This window comes from Larus michahellis, chromosome 6 (genome assembly GCF_964199755.1).
Source record: "Larus michahellis chromosome 6, bLarMic1.1, whole genome shotgun sequence".
NCBI classification, from domain to species: Eukaryota; Metazoa; Chordata; class Aves; order Charadriiformes; family Laridae; genus Larus; species Larus michahellis.
This window is the reverse complement of record NC_133901.1, coordinates 1,655,532-1,667,751: the sequence shown is the minus strand read 5'-3', so window position 1 is coordinate 1,667,751 and position 12,220 is coordinate 1,655,532.

Sequence of the window (12,220 nt, the reverse complement as noted above, 5' to 3'; positions counted from 1 at the left end):
GCTCAGGAGCGAGCTCTAATGCTTTTGTTGTCAAACTGGTATTTGTATTGGGCATGATACAGCTTAAGCTTAACAGGGTTACTTTGACTACCAGGCCCTTTCAGCTGGCAAAATTTGCTGTAAGAAAGGCATGACACAGTATAGTTAATTTTATGCCTTTAAGTGTCTGTACTGTATATGACTGAAGAAAAAAGTGTATGTTATGCCATAAGGTGCATTCCGATGTCCAAGAAGTGCTATAAAGCTAGGAGAGACTAGTGACATCAGTGATATCATATTTTTGTATTTCCTTTTGTTTACATAATTTACACATTCTCTATAAGCATAGCTCTAAAACAACAATAATTTTTGTAATTATAGACATGTCTGAAATTCACTATGTGGTAAACATATATTCCCAAGGATGACTAATGTGCTTAGAGGATTGTGCATAATGAGTACTTTGCATTTTTTAGATTTGATCCCGAGAGAGGGGTAAGATCCTCATACAATTTTCCGAGCACTTTAATGTATCAGGTAGAGAAAGCAGCAGTTACAATCCCGTAATGTCATTCTTCAGGATATTATCAGAAGACTGTGTAGAATTTAAATTATGAGCAACAAAATATATATATGGTGACCTTAGTTTTGCTAATGTGATGGACCACCTTTCTTTCAAGAAACAATTGAGAAGTGTGTGTATTTGTCCAAGAATCCTATGCAGTCCCTCATGTATGTTGTGGGGGGAAGAAAAAATATCCATAGGAAGAGAGGAAAAAGATCTTATATAAATTAGGGGCGGATCATAAGCTGGTGTGCTACTCACCTTGAAGGGATGCAAGCAGATAACCCGAGGTGACCCTTCTCATGTTTGAACCTCAGGTTTTATGGATCTTCTGCTATTTCTGCATTCAAAATGGCTAAGAGACTTTGAATTAATCCTTTCAAAGATTCACAAGTCATTTTTAAATGGTGTAAGATTTCTTTGTTTTGTTTTTGTAAGTTAGTGAGTTTGATTTAAGAAAATGTGTGTTCGTAATTGAGAGATATTAAGCTTAGTGTTAATTAAACAAATTGATGTGAATATCTGATTGAGTCCTGAGAGGGTTAGATTTTTCCCAGCTGTGGGAGAGATCACATTAAAAGATGGATAATTTGTAAGTTAGCTGCGTGTGTTAAAGGGATTTGCGATAAAAATATGAATGTGTTTATTTCTAGACTTCGATAGCAAAATGTTTCATGCTCTTGGGTGGCTTTAATACACTGCTAGTGTGATGAAGAAACTAAATTGTAAGTTTGGGGTAGAGAGAGGGCAGGACCTTCCTTCTCTATGGAAAATAGTGATTTTTTTTTTATTATTATTTTTTTTTTTGTTTTGGAAGAGTGAAGAAGGCCTGACTATTTCCTTGTATTTAATAAAATCCTAGAAAATTACCTCCTCCCTCCACATCTTTTCCTTTGGCATGCTTTGGAGAAAAAGAACAAGGAAAGAAATACAAGTAATAACTTCTGAGATATCTCAGGGTGATTCATCACTTGTCTTCAAGTGATGCTCACTGCAAAGTTTCCAAATAAACTTCTTCATTTGCAGACTAATTTTCACATTTTCTGTTGCCGTTTTCAGCACAATTTGATTTAAGACCAAGTCAGAAGTTACCTTGCTTTAGGGAGTGGAAGGGTTGGATCAGATGACTTCCAAAGGTTTCTTGCAACCTAAATTATTCAATGATTACAGTTTGAAGTCCACGTTTGGATCCAGCATACTAGAGGACACCTCTGGCACTGGGTTCTGACAATAGTTGTAATATCCTGATATTTACAGAGGAGTCCTTTATTGCATGAGATGTTGATCTTGAGGCCTCTCTTAACTAATTTTCTGGGGTTTTTAGCAGTCTTGATTATTTCTTTTTTTAACAGAAAATAATATGAAACAATTTGGCTGCTCTATTTAGATCTAATTATTTTACAGAAGGTGCAGGATTTGCATGCTGTGATGCATAATTTCAGAAAATTAGGAACAAGAAAGGTTTTCCTTTGTTTCCCTCGAACAGCTGCAATGTATGTCTATAACAAACTCCTGTGAATGGGAAACTGAAATATTTTTACCAGGTTTTGGCTTATATCACTTTGTACCAATGGATTTGAGAGACATCACTGAATTGGCATCTCCTCTTTCCTGAGTGTTAGACCTGGAATCGTGATATTGCCCTGAAGATATTTAGTGTTGCAAGATTTCTATATATGTGATTTAACTACCTAAATGCTTGTGTATAGCCTTATCTTTTAAATTGCATCATGATGTTACTGAAAGTCTTTCCTGACTGTCTTCGTTCTGAAAATTGTGCTCAAAGATTTCCCGAATAGCTCTCTTTACCTTTTATAGTGAAACTTTCTGGTTTGGTTTGGTTGGGGTTTTTTTTGGCTCTCTCTCCTGTGACCATTGACTACCCTGTCCAGTGGATTGAGTTCTAATGGTATCTATGCCAACGGCAGCTGTTCGGATTTTAAGCTTCCTGGCATGCTGCTGATGTGTGCCATGAAGGACGTCCTTAGACCTGGAAAGACAAGCTCAAACAGTGTGTGATTGGTATAAGAAATTAAATGCAAAAAGTGTTTTTGTTGTGGGTGGTTGCTTGTTTTTGAGGTATTTTTTAATTTTTTCTGGCTGTTCTCTTTGTAGTAAACATCGTTTGCTCCCTGGAAAGGTAGACTTCTGCCAGGAATTTGTCATGAGGAAGAGGCAATCTCTTGAGAGTTTATTGTACCCTATGTTGGTAGAATCCTCTAGCGTAACATCAGAGGTGGCAATTTTGTAATTTAGACAAGACTTCAGTTGGAATAACTTAGCAGACACACTGTTTTTTGTTTAATTATTACTTTTAATTGCAAAAACAGAGTCTTGTATTACAGTACATCTTAGGTTTTAGGCTACTTCTGCTACTTACAGTTTTAAATTATTTGTTTTAGTCTGTTTTTCCCGTTGAAATATTTGGGAAGAAAACCTACAAAAGAAATACCAGTTTTCATGTTACACAAAGGTGTTTTTCAAGTGTCACTAAGTTGCTTGGAAACTTCTAGAAATACAATTTTGAAAATATACGGATAAAGAAGAAAAAAATCCTGCCTTCCACAACAAAGAGTATCTTCATTTGGTTTTAAAAAAAATATTAAAATGCTTTTTCTGGTAATTGTTATCTCGGTACATTAGCCAGTGCCCTACTGAATGCGAGTCAGACAGGTAAATAATAAATAAAGTTGAAAGACTTGAACAAGTCATAAAGGTCTTGGAGTATAATACATTCTATGGCAAGCTTTGTGTTTTATAGAAGTAGTAACAATCAACTGTGTATTTACTACTGCCATATATGTTTAATAAGGGCAATACTGATGCTGCATATACTGAAAGCAAGCACATATACGTCTGTATCAAACATTTTGATGTATACTCTTGGATTTATAGAATTTGTAAAATTAATATTACAACAATAAATCTATGTTTGGAGAAGAACCTAAGAAGAACCAAAGTACTACAATGAAAATATCCAGTATTTCAGTTAATTCAAAATAAATGGGGAAATTAAATTTAAATATTTTTAAAGAGTCCTTGAATGGTTTGTTGATTAGAAACTAATGTAACTCCTTGTCTAAGATAAAACACCAAACAGGCAGCAGCTGCTGGTAATTGGTGCAAGTAATTGTAGAGCCAATAAGTTGAAGAAGTGCTTATTAAAAGAAACTGCCTTCCTATCTGCTCATAAGTTCAATTGAGTAATGCACTCTACATGTGGTCTGACGGTAGGTAAATTATACACCTGATTTAAAAACACTCCATCCATAAGAGCTCCTATTTTGCTCATCCATAAAATTTTTACTTTCTTTATTACTAACTACTTGCAGCAGCATATGGCATAATATCTATCAAATTAGGCTTTGAGGACATCTTAGACTGGCACCCTGCTGACTTGAAACATGTGCTTAATGCATATTGCAGTGGTTTTAACCCGTTGAGTGCCCCTAGGATAGGCTTCCAGCTCTCCAGGCGAGAATGCCCATGTGGCCTCACAGACACAGACCGTGCTCCCTGCTGATCTGCTGGCATTCCACCGAAAGCAATGAATCTGCCTTGAAAGGGCTGTCGCACAGGCATCGTTTAAAGCTCTTTTGAAAGAAACTTAGACCACAACATCTTAATTTTGAACTGTTAAGAAAATAGATGGATCTGAGAAGAAGAGTTGTAATTCAAGCTTAAGAGTAATTATAAAAAAAAAAAATTAAATTGAAATCAAGCCATGCTACTCCTCCTGCTTATTAGTTTGCATGCAGATCGTTCTGGAGGGAAAAAAAAATTCCGTTAATTTGATGAAATTGTCTTCTAGTAAAAGCCATTTGAGGTGACGTTGTGCCCTCATCACAAAGATCGGTGAATTTATGTTCACATAAATACTAACTTCCTCTGGACTGCTGCTAAAACAACAGAGAACGGTTTCCCCCTAGCTCTAAATTTTTGTCTTTGACTTAAAAGTGAAGCATTAAAGCATTCACAGTCTTCGTTCCTTTAAAAAAAAAAACTGTAAAAAGTCCAGTTGTCTACAGGTCTGAAAATGTTTTGGTGTACCTTTGACAAGTGATGTGCCACGGGTAAAACCAAAGGAAAAACTACTGTAGACATCCCCTAAACCGGTAATTATATATTGGGGGGTGGCATGTAAAAGCGTCTGGTTCAACAGTCACAGAAAAGCCATTTGGATGGGTTCATTGTGGGGTTTGTGAAAGCTTTCAAAGCATTCTTTGGGAACAATTTAAAATCTGAATGCGGTATTCGTGACAGTGCTTTTTAATGGAAGATTTTCATTGGAACTGATTAAGAGGTTAGAGGTTTTATTTTTAAACGGAAATAAACTTACGCTTTAAGTTATTGCTTTAGCCCCAAGGTTAACTTGGCAATGGGATTTATCCTTGTCCTGAATATCTGTAGTATTTTCTTGAGTGTATTTGGACAAGATTTGTGCTGCAAAATTCTGCTGGTGAGGCTGGATTACAGCCTGAGAAAATGCGAGTCGCTGATGATGGGCTGCGCTGCTCTACTGCATGAGGGGACCTCCTGGGAAGGGCTTCTGTGCCCGGGCAGCTGATGGTGTTGTAGGAAACACCTGAATCAACGAGTGACTCCTGTCATTACAGGTGTGTCTCCACTAGAGTGGCTTTACTGCGCTGCTTGCCTGGCCCTGTTGCTCTGGCCAGGCAGCTGGTCCAGGGTAGCACTGGCTTGTTAAGAATGCTTATATGCCCAGGTAACTAGTATGGCAAACAAGCTATTCAAAGAAATCTGAGGAAGTCAATAAAAATCAGAAATAGTGATAAGTAATAGTAGCATTAATGGTACATCTTATCTACAGTGACATGGGTTTAGGTGACATGTAAACTGAAATAGGGGTTTGAAACCACAAGCACTTCTCGTAAGCAAAGAGAGGAAGATAAATGAAAGGATGTGGACACACAAACAGGTTATGGAAGAGTAAGCTCAAGGAGGCCATCTACAGTGGCAGCCCCTGTATACACTTGCTCTAGGGGAGTGTATCTCTCTCCTGTTGGGAGGGAAGATCCCTCATGTTTACCATGACACAAAGATGTGCACAAAAGGAGTTTGGACCCTCCAGCCTCTGGCCATGTGGTCTGCTGACCTTTGCCCATTACCTGGGGCTGTTGGAACGGGGCTGCTGTGCGCTGCTGACAGTGGTCGACAGCCAGTCGGTATCAAGAAAGCTGCCTTGCTTGCTCTTCATCTTTAACTTCAGGTGGGATGAAATACGCTACCTGGGACTTAGGCCTGAATCTGAGCTTCCTTGATTGCAGAGCAAAAAATGAATGCTCAAAGATCAAAACAAGCGCTATTATTATTATATTTAAAATAGAATTGCTATACCCTTTATCAGCTCTTTACTACCAAGGAGGTGACAAAGAAAGCCAACTTAGCTTTTAACAAAATCTCGTGCTTTTGAGGCTTCACAACCTGTTGCTAGCAGGTTGGAAGGGAGATTTTGAACCAAGAGCAATTACAAGATCATCCTTTCAACAAGCCTAATAAATGTTGTACCTATAAAAGGTGTTTTTAAGTGTTTAAAATGGATGTTGAATGTAGACTGATCCTTGTACATTTAAACTTGAGAACCAGTCAGTAGGGTGTTGGGTTTTGGTTTTCTGTGGGGTTTTTTTGTTGTTGTTTGTTTGGGGTTTTTGTAACCAAGAGAAAGGCTAGATCGTGTTTCCTTGTTAGACTTAATTGAACGTATTCTCCAACTGCCTATCCAGTGGTCATCATAGCCTTCATCTACAAATTCCTGTTGGTGGGAACTGGGAGGCGGAAGCTAAGGCAGTGTATTGCAGGAAGTAGGAATAGTGATGGAAATAAAGCTCAAGGAAGGAGATAGAAAGCAGAGAGGAAGAAAGCAAGAAGACACTTTTTTCAGTCTGTATACTTTGCTGAGGTGAATTTGTGTCTAACATATCTTTGGAGACTAAAGATGAATTGGAGAATGAAGATGTTCCTTAGGAACAAAATATATTAAACCGATTTTTGTTAAAATTTGAACATTTTCTTTGTGTTTACATGCAACCTTAGCATCAAGGAGGGATTCCTTTTGGCCATTTTGTTAAGCAAAATCATCATTAAATATAACCCCCTTTTTATTAAGTTCATTAATACCCAAAGTCCCTTTGACTCACTATCTTACTTCTGACAGTGGCCAGCAGTGGAAAGCCAAGACAGAATGCAAGAATAAGGCACTCGCGCCGTAATACTTCTCCAGACAACGTTTTGGAGAAGTTTGCACCACCAGTTTGCAATGCCATATTCTGAGGCAGTAAGGGTTTTTTTTCTATATTTTTCAGTAGATTTTTATGCTGCTGTATCACATATTTTGTAAAATTGATATTAAATTTTGTAGCTTTTTAACCTCCCTCATCTCTAGACTCTAGTTCAGCTTTCTACAGTCTTTGTTGCCTTCTCTATATCCTTCCTGTCGCTATTGTGTATTTTGGGGAGGGAAGGGAAGAACTACATTCAGTATTCAAGATACAGAAACACAATGCCATTTCTTAATTTTTTCTCTGTCTCTTTCTTAAATATTCACAATGTTTAGCTGACTTTTTTGACTGAAAGTGAGCACTGAGCTGGTGTTTTCATAGAACAATCTATTCTCTTACCAAATGGCAATAGTCATCTTGGAACCTCTATATGAATAGGTAAAATGAGACTGTCTGTTCTTCACAAACATATCTTAACTTTTACACACAATAAGTTTAATCTGCCATTTTATTGTTTTTCACTTGGTACTGTGACATTCTTCCATGACTCTCCAGTTAGGGATTTTTTTCCACTAACATTATTAATCTGGTTTCTTTGAATACTACAAATAGCACAAATTACAGATCTTCCTGAGCTGCTACTGCCGACTTCATACCACTATGAAAATTGTCTGCCTCCTCCTCACCTTCTATTTCCTTTGGTATTACTTTAAAATTTTGTTTATTTATTATCCGGGTGAGAACCTTCCCTCTTATCTCACGGCAACATAGTTTCTTTAATAGCTCTTTACAATTGACTTTGACAACAGCCTTTTTGAATTTCAGTATTTTTCACACTTAGATTTTACTTGTACGTATAACCGTGTTGAATTCTTTTAAAAACACTGATAAATTTCTGAAGTAATGCTGCTTTTTACAAAAAAGCATACTGATTCTTCCTTAATAGGTCTCGTGTATTTCTGTGCCCATCATTCTGTTCTTTAAACTCCATCTTAGATCAGGATTTCCCTCTGGGCATGGTCATTTGGTCTTTGCTATGGAAAACAAGAGTAAAATACATAATACTGCACCATCTCCCCATGAGGGAAACAGCACAAGATTAAAGTCTTTCTGACTAGTAAGTGGTTCAGGGTCCTAAAGATGACCCAAGAAAATACCCCTCTCTGTCTCTCATTCTCTCTTTCTTTCTCCAGGATTTCTACAGCTTTGGAAAAAAAAATTCAATCCTTATAATGTCACAAATGTGGAAGTACATGGGAAGGAGATCCAGTCAAATCCTCTACCATCCTTTATACATCACTTCTTCTGTCTGTCAGTTGGGTTACTTCATATGCTACACTTGTATTTGCTTTCTAGTGTGCCATACAAAAGCTAGCGCTCCCAAGAGCTTGATTGGGTCCTATGAAAGGAAAAACTACCAAAACTTAAATAATAAGAAAAAAATAATAATTTACATTTATCTCCTGACCTCTGGCATGTAACCTAGGTACACTCCCCCCACCACCCCTCCCCTGTCCTCAAGTACTCAGTGGGGTTTGATAATTGCAGCCTGTGCTGGGATTTTAAGATCTGTGCTAGAGCAGAACTTGGCCTGGGGATTTTTTTGTGTGTTGGTTGGGTTGGTTTTTTTGGTCTTGGGGATGCCCTGGATATTCCGTAGATGCTAACTAGGACCTTCTCAGTTGTCCTTTGGTTGTCAAAAGTTGCTCTAATAATGTGTACAGAAATAGTCTGTTGTCTTAAAATATCTGCTGCTGATTTCCCAGCAACACATAAAACTAAGGAGACATATTGGAATATAGAGTGATGAGAAATGATGCCATTAGCTGAAATAAAAGAAACCCAAGAGCTGAAAAGGGCAGAGCTTGGTCGTAACCGAAAGAGGAGATCATAGAAGAGCATGACCCAGTTAGGGCTGTGCTAGTGTGGGGCTGAGGTGTCGATGCTATTTGGAATATACTGCAGATTGTGGAGCAGAGGGGTCCTGCGGATTCTGGGGTCCTCTGTCCTTGGCGTCCTTGGACTGGTTTGCAGTTGGTGGCTCACGTGCCAGACGGTGATGCTGCTGTTGCAACTATTAGATCAAGTGATAGGGGATTGTGCTCTAAACCTCTAAGTCTGAATCTCACCGATGAGACAGGTTGCGTGATCAGATATGGTTCAATGCTGTATTTGTCTTAGCCCCCTATTAAAGTTATTTAAAAAGTAGAAAACTGCTTTTCGTTACATGTACAATTTCCAGCTTAATTCTTCACACCAACCCTGTGTAGCCTTAAGGTGATGCCCTGATGCATAAATGGCATTGGTCAGACTTTCCTCGGGTAGCTGCAATCGATTTACTCCGCCGGACTTTGCATATTCAACATGTGAGTTGCACCTATTTTGGTACCGTGCGATTGTGCAGTGAAGGAAACTGCTGCCAGTAGAATCCCAAATTCATTTGTTACAAAGGTTAAGCAAAGTTAATTGAATTAAGCAAGGAACTGCTAGAACAGAATTATTCTAATGGTCAGTTACCAGTAAAATTCCTAATTTTAAATTTCAGGTTCAATTTTGCTACCTTTGCTTGTTAAAATGTTTTGAATGTAATCTTAATGATGCGTTAAGTATATTACTGAGAAATACATATTTAAATATCAATATGTGCATGCACAGCTTTCACTGATGGTAAAATTAGACTGCAATAGACTGCTGAATGATAAGCATTTATACGATCAAGAACTAAAGCGCTGTTAAGTAAGGGCCAGGATGGCAGAACTTAGTGGGTTTTATGATATTGTTATAGGTTGGATGGCAAATGAAAATGTTGTTAATGATTGTGAAAACAAAAAACTACTTTCTGATAGCTTTTTAAATATGCATTTTATTATCCTCCAGAAAGATCTTAATTGACTCTTACTTCAACTACTTTAAATCCTTTTAAAATATTTTGTTAAAAAAAACATGCTTTAAAAATGTTTCTTTTTTTCAGTGAGGAGTCACTTTAAGAGGAAAAGATAAAAAGCTGAACTACATATTGAATTTTCCAGGCTGTGTTTCTGCACAGCAATCTTGTGAAAAAGTGCAATTATTATTTTTTTTTTCTTCACTCAAACATGCATTTGAGAGGAATGAGTAGATCAGATAAAGAGCTGAGATTCAATTCAACTCAACCTTGAGTCACTCTCTGACTCTGTCTCTTTAAAAAGAAGGAAAAAAAAAAAACAAACCCAAGGTGGCAAAATCAATACAAACCAATAATAACTTCACATTTGTGGAAGCAACATGAATGGCTCTCCAAAATATTGAGACACATCCAAGTACATTTTAGCAGAGCTGATATTTATCAGAAGTCATTTGCCCTCAAGCAGATGCTCTCTTTCATTGTGCTCCTGTCACAAATGACTAAGATTTATGACAGACAATTACAGCATCTGCAGTTAGCAGCCTTATAATCAGCACCATTATTTAACGATTGGTGCAATAAACTGACTCCTGTTACTGTTTATCAGATATCAGTCAGTTCTGGCTATTTTCTTCAGCTCCCCAAATCACAGTATGGTGCAACCACTGCCTTTTAATGGCTAGGCAGAAGCAGGCACATTTTCACGTTTTGTACAGACTGCCGAGGAAAAAGAAAAAGCAACCAATTACATGTATGTATGGTGCCCTCTCATTTGAGATGCCTGTGTATGTAACTATCTCTATACAGTCTAAAACCTCTTGAAAAAAAAAATAACAGCTTTTACTATTTCAGATAAGAGCTTCTATTTAGGCTTCTGCATGGGGAAAAATGTCTTCTGTTTAAATATTCATGTTTTAAAGAGTGAATAAAATGTTGATATACTGGCGTATTCGCGCTCTCTTGCAGCATGAATTCGGTGTGCGTTTGAGGAAGGGACAACATCTGTTCATTATTCGGCCTTCCGAATGTTAGGCAAATAAGAGAACTGTATTTTAAATTTAGGAATTTTCTTACCAAAATTAAAAGCTTGAGAAATGTTTCAGTTGAAGTTTTTAACCAATGTGTGCAATGTATATTGTAAGACTTCTATTTGGTCTGCATTTTTTTCCTGGAAACCTTATGAGAGGGAGCTAGACGATGACTGAGCTGCGAGGCCGACTGAAAAGTATATTAAACGTGCCTGCGCTCCAAAAGCAGAGGTGTCGTTTCAGTGCCACCGCATAGACCCGTGATCATCAGGTGCGAGTCTGGTTCCCTTCAATAAATGCTGTTGTGAGCAAATGCCTTGTGTAACTGGGAGAAGACTTTGTGCCCTGTAGCCTGAACACTAAGTTTCTAAAGATTTTTAATTTTTTTTATTATTATTTTTTTATTGCAATGCCTGCATCTTGTCTGCATTAGTTCTTGTCAGAGTAGGGAATGCTTTATGTTTATTGACATATTCTTCTGTTTTAGCTGCTAGATGATAAGGCTTTTTATCCATAAAGTTTGCAAGGAACAGGTTGTCTGGTTTAAGTGACTAAGGAAAATAAGTTATGTCAGTTTTTGTTTCTGCCAATGAAAAATAAAGTAAAGGTAAATAGCTCTTTTCTGTTCTTTGTGGAGATGAGTCGCCATGTCAACAAGCAGAATTTAAAATCACTTTTTCTGACATGTTCTGATATGTCAAATACAGGTATTTTAAGATGGCATCTGACTTGTGTATTAGAACCTAAGAACCCACAGAGCTGGTTATGTTTCTCAGTTCAACAAGTACCTAACCTGTTGTTATTTTCTTTATCTGGAATAACTGATAACTCATATTTCTGAGGTATTCCAGACAAAGAGTCAGAAGATAAAGCTATTATATATGCCTTTGATTAGATTTTTCACTTTTGGTGACATTTTCGTGGTTATTTCAACACATGGATTTGCTTTATTTTTTTTAACGAGAGAACACGTGGGTGGTTATAACCTAGGGGTTCAAGTTCAAGTTTCTTTTTGTCTGGGGCAGTCACCGTTAAAATTGACTTCTTCTATTTTCAGTAGATCATAAATATATTTGTCGTTTAAAATTATTTTACATGAACTCTGCACTGATAGACAGATTGAGTCTACTAAAACTGAGCGTATGAAATACAATTTCTTGTCCAGATTTACGTATGTAATGCTGTGATACACTTAAGAGGGTATGTCCTTCAGAAAAAAAAAACCACCACAACAATAAAAAAAAAATCAAAAAAACACCCAAAACACGAAACAAAAAACCCCTCCACAGTAGAAGAGCTGCCTTCTGAAAATTGCACCTTGGGCTGTGTCATTCTGATTTTGAAGTAATTAACGAACATAGAATATCATTAGTCTGCTGTCATGGAGAGGTTTGTTTATGCTGATAAATATCTGGGAAGGACTAGATTGAGACAACTGAATTCTGTTTCTTTTCAGCTGACGTAGATGTTAAATGATATTTAAGATGATTAATGGTAGATAATGCAGTTTCCAGAAGCTATTTTG